Source organism: Myotis brandtii, unplaced genomic scaffold, assembly GCF_000412655.1.
Source record: "Myotis brandtii unplaced genomic scaffold, ASM41265v1 scaffold4, whole genome shotgun sequence".
Lineage (NCBI taxonomy): Eukaryota > Metazoa > Chordata > Mammalia > Chiroptera > Vespertilionidae > Myotis > Myotis brandtii.
The window spans coordinates 2,439,593-2,444,759 of record NW_005365371.1 but is presented as its reverse complement, the minus strand read 5'-3'; the positions used below and the strand labels follow the sequence as shown (position 1 = coordinate 2,444,759).

General features: G+C 52.3%; 1 protein-coding gene across 1 annotated transcript in view; it reads left to right on the top strand.

The window, feature by feature from the left end:
* SLC12A8 (solute carrier family 12, member 8) overlaps positions 1–5,167 on the top strand; it is a 139,089-nt gene that overhangs the window by 19,048 nt on the left and 114,874 nt on the right. The window lies entirely within an intron of this gene.

Sequence of the window (5,167 nt, the reverse complement as noted above, 5' to 3'; positions counted from 1 at the left end):
CCTCTCAGGTACAGGACCCCCCTTCCTAGACGCCCTACTCAGTGCAGAGATTCCCTGTTCACAGGAAAGACTTCCACCTCTGAGCTAGAACACCCCGGGACAACTGTGCAGTATCCAGCGTGGGGGGCAGGCCCCTTGCGCAGAGGGGAGGCCTGGCTTCCTGGCTGGGAACTCGGGAAGGGACATGCCAGCAGAGCAGCATGGAGATGTGATCTGGTCTGGCTCCGAGTCCCTGTGCCCTGGGACTTGCCGAGCTTGTCCCTGCAGGGAAGAGAGGAGCCTGACGCTCGAGCACATGTGTGGTGTGCAATCTGAGGGGCCTCCTTGCTCCCCGCTCTCCTTCATCTTCGTCCCCACCCCTGCGCGCCAGCAGAGGCCATGCCAGACACAGCACACATCCTGTTCCCGCCTCTTTCCCCGCAACCTGCTATGTCTATGTCAGAGAATATCGAATGGGACTCTTGTTAGCCACACTGGGACCAGACCTCTCCCCTAGGTCTTACCAAGACAGCTGCCTGTCACCTATAGCCATCCCACTGCCCCGCCCCCCTGCCCTTCTGCCCTCCTGCCCTGGGGGATAGAAATTACTGGGAAGAGATGCAAAGGGAGGGTCCGCGAGCCTTAGCTCTGTGGGAGGACATGCTCAGGTGAGAGGGGGCTCCTCACCCTCCGCAGAGGAGGGAGTGGGCTGGGAGTCCTGCCTGGCAGGGAGAGCTGATACTCCGCTGTAGGGTGTCGGCTTCTGCGGGTCTGCCCTCAGCCTGTCTAAGTAGGAGCTAGCGGGAACTGGAGAGAGCTGGCCCGGCAGAGCAGGAGTGATCTGTGGAGCAGCTAGTTGTGATATTGTGATTTTTTAACAAGAACTACATACTGGATTTGCATCCCCATTCCTGGCACAGAGCTCCTAAAAGCCTTGGAATTTTCTAAGAGTTGAGAGTGACAAAGGTGTCTTGATATTTATAGCAAGCCCCTTGATATTTATGACAAACTTGGTTGATGTTAATGAGGTGACTTTCGGAAAACACCTGCGGGTGGAGGCTGGTTGCCAGGGAACCAACCAGTCATGAGAGGGTTGAAACTTTTAGGGGAGGGTGAAGGGCTGGTGGTTGAACCAATCACCGATGGCCAATGATTTAATCAATCTCGTGTATGTAATGAAGCCTCTATGAAAACTCAGAAGGAGAGGATTGGGGGAGCTTCGGGGCTGGTGAATGTGGAGATGGGGGAGAGTGGCGGCTCAGAGGGCGTGGGAGCCCCACACCCTTTTCCCGTGCCCTGCCCCGCGCCTCTCTTCCATCTGGTGGTTCCTGAGTTACATCCTTTTATCATCAACTGGCGATCTAGTAAATAAATTGTTTCTGTGGGTTCTGTGAGTCCCTCTCGCAAAGTAGTTGGATCCAAAGAGGGGGTTGTGGGTTCCGCTAATCATTAGTCTGTGGGTCAGACACCCGGGTGACAACTGGACGTGCAACTGGCAGCTGGGAGGAGGTGGGGACGCCGTCCTGGAGGACTGAGCCCTTAACCTGCGGGATCTGACACCATCGCTGAGTAGAGAGTCAGGATTGAGTCGAATTGTAGGACATCTGACTGGTGCCGGAGAACTGCTTGCCGTGGTGTGATTCTGACACCAGTCGCAGCCCCACACATTGGAATTGGTGTCAGGGTCATACCTGACATGGCCCAAGTGAGCACTATGCAAGGTAGCTGGTGTGAGTTGGTTAGATGGTGCTCCCCTAACAGGTCAGCTCAGGGGCATCCCACAGGGGGTGAGGCTGGGGACATGGTGGAGAAGGGAGAGGTGAGACGAATGGGCATCCAAGCTGGGGCTTCCACTTGACATCTGGAGGCACTGCGCCCATGGGGGGAGGCTGGGAAATATCTCTGTGTTACCTATTTGGCATATTAATATATATATTTTTTTCATTGATTTTAGAGAGGAATGGAGAGGGAGAAAGAGATAGAAACATCAGTGATGAGAGAGAATCATTGACCTGTTGCCTCCTGCACACCCCGCACTGGGGATCGAGCCTGAAACCTGGGCGTGTGCCCTAACTGGGAATCCAACCGTGACCTCCTGGTTCATAGGTCGACGTTCACCCACTGAGCCACACCAGCCAGGCACCTATTTGGCATTTTAATCTAGGGTTTTCTGTCTCAGCCTCTGTCCCTTTTTCTGTACTTTTGTTTCTTCTCTCCTCCCCGCCCCACCCCCCTCCCAAATACACACCATCCCTCTCTCCATGGGCTTGTACCAGTCTCTCTCTCTAAGAATATCAGGATTGCAATCTTGGTGTCAAACTCAGGCTCCTGTGCGTCTGATGAGCAGGCTCTGGGAATACTTGATTATATTGTTCTGTCACTGGTTAGAAAGGGCAGGCACACTCCCGGTACATCTCGCAGTAAGCTGTCCTAGCTGAGCCGCCAAACCCAATTCACACCAGTTGCACTTTCCTCCTCAGGGTAAAGTGTCTCCTACAGCTTCTGCCTTACTCATCTGTGAAACACCTTTAAGGCTGATTTAGTCCAGTGAGATCCAGGAGCTGAAAAGCTTTTCGCACAACATTTTTTTTTAAAACCCTCACACATGGAGTGAGGATATTTTTTCCATTGATTTCTAGAGAGAATGGAAGGGAGCGGGGAGGGGGAGAGAGTGAGAGAGACACATCAGTTGGTTGCCTCCCACATATACCCTGACCCGGGTTGGGGATCGAATCTGCAACCCAGGTACATGCCCTTGACCAGGAATTGAACAGGTCGAAGCTCTAACCACTGAACATGCTGGCCAGGGCTTTTCATATGACTTCAGGTATACAAACATGTAAGCAAAACAGCCTTCAGAGTGGAAATGCAAAGGCTGGCATGAAAGAGGAATAACGTTTTGAAAAATCACAATGGGAGATTTAGGGATAAGGCAGATGTATTCACAAGCCAATTCTAGGATATTAGACATTGAAATCTGAAAGATCAAAATTTAGGTGCGAAGGGGCAAGTGACCTGTGGGCCAAGCCCAGATTTTACAGTGTGGACTGCAGGTTCCAAAGCCCGCTGTGGACTGGGCAGTGTGTCTCGTCTCCCAGACGCTCTTTCCTTGGTTACATGAACGGCCTTCTCCCTGCCGCCTCCCTCCCAGGGGTGCGGTTGGGATCAAAGGAGGGATTGATGTGGAAGCTGAAAGCACTGGCTAAATGACGATGCTCTGTGGCTGAGAGTTGCCGTTGTTCTTACTGTGTCTAATAAAGAGCAGGCCTGTAAGAAGCCACGGGTGGGAAGCTGAGCGCACGCAGAGACAGGAAGTTGGACCGTGTCCTGAATTTTGAGATTAGGATCCTGGGAAACAATCCTGCATTCAGCACACAGGTCCCTCGGTACCGTTCGTCCAAGGACAAGCCCGGGTTGGCAGGGTCCTAGCTTTGAGTCACGATCGCTGCGCTCACATTGATGGGCTTTCAGGAGATTCCTCTTCTGTGGTTTGTGAAAGACAGAACGAGGAGCAGAAATGCTCACAGATGAAAGGAGTTCCAGCTGGAGTCAGGGGCCGCCCAGGAGCCCACTGGCCCCTCTGGCCCTTGTGGCTTCAGTGACATCCTGAGGATTCCTTGGCCTGGGAGCGTGTGGATATAAGAAGGAAAGAGGAGCTGGGAGCCCCTCCTTTGGTTTTGACCGAGTACAGCTGCCCCCGCCTCTGGCCTGGATCACACACATCCATTGTGCTCAGCCACCCTGTGCCCGTGACTCCGACCTTAGACGTCTCTGCCCTTTCGCTGTGTTGATAGGTCACATGCACACAGCAGTTAGACACACTGCACGTGGTTCACAGTGGTTCTCGGCGCTTTCCCGGGGAGAGTCACTGTTGTCGAGGGTGTTGGAGGACTCCGCTCATGTCTGACTTAATTACAAAGCCCCTGTGAGAGCAGTTCGCAGCATGAGTTGCTACTGGTTTTAAGATCGTTTTAGTATTTCCACAAGGTTTAGTCTTTTTAGTAGAGTTTCCATTTGAGTGTTCCGTGAGTGCCTTCATTATTTTTGAATTGGAGAAATGAGGAAGGTGTCTGTTCAACTACTTACCAGCCTCTGATTCTAGACAACCGCCAAGGGATGCCTCAGAAGCCTGTTCAGTCAGGAAAACAGGAAGCACTCTAGGTATTTTAAACAGGGAATTTAACACACAGAATTCATTACGGAGGTGCTCGAAGGACCAGAGGAGCAAAAGATGTAAAGTAAGGAGGCTACCCAAAGATTAGGAGGTGCCGGAGGCTGCTGTCCCCTGGGACTGGAGAGCTGTAAGGGACCGTGGCATTACCCAGAGCTCATGACCACTGCCCGCGCGGGAACCAGAGTCCCACTCTCACCTAGAAGTGGCAACAGCACTGTGACCTGTATCCCTGGGGCCAAACTCAGTCACAGGGCCACACCCACCTGCAAGGAGGCTGGGAAATGTCTGCTGCGGAGTGGCCAGAAGGAAAGGGACCGTGTTTGCTGAACCACTAGTCTCTGCTACGCATGGTACAGGAACCACTGCCATGAGGAAAGAACAGGGACCCTTTGCAGACTCAGCCTTCAAGATTCTGCCTGTGTGCATGCAACCTGCTCTGCGGGAATAGGATGGGAGTGTTTTAACCCCTAGAGTGCCGGGGAGCGCGATCGTGCTCCTCCCGCAGTGTCACTATTAGATGCTAGTGGTTTACTCTTTATTGACAGATGGCACCTAAGTGCAGATTACTTATGATGCCGAATGTTTGTAGTTCTAAAATTGACCACTGGCATTTATCTGCCTAATTTTTTATAGGTACTACGATTTTATGAAGTTTACTCAGATTTTGTCGCCCTAAAGCTTCGAAATGGCGTCCAGTTCTAAGTCTGCTTTTATTAGTGATCTTGATATTGCTAAATATGTCAATTCTTGCTGTGAAGATGATGATTTTGTGGAAGATATTGGAGAAGGGTGTCCCTCTATTTTAACATATGTTTTGTACAAATTTTTTTTCTACTACTATTTTATAATACAACTAGAAGCCCGTTGCAGGAGGATTCCTGCAAGAATAGGGCTTCCTCCGGCCGATCGCGCCGCCAAGCCCCGCCGCCCAGGGCCACAGACGGGGGTCCCGCCCGCCCAGGGCTGCACACAGGGGTCCTGGCTGGGGGCAGGGCTTAGGTGGCTCGTTCGCGC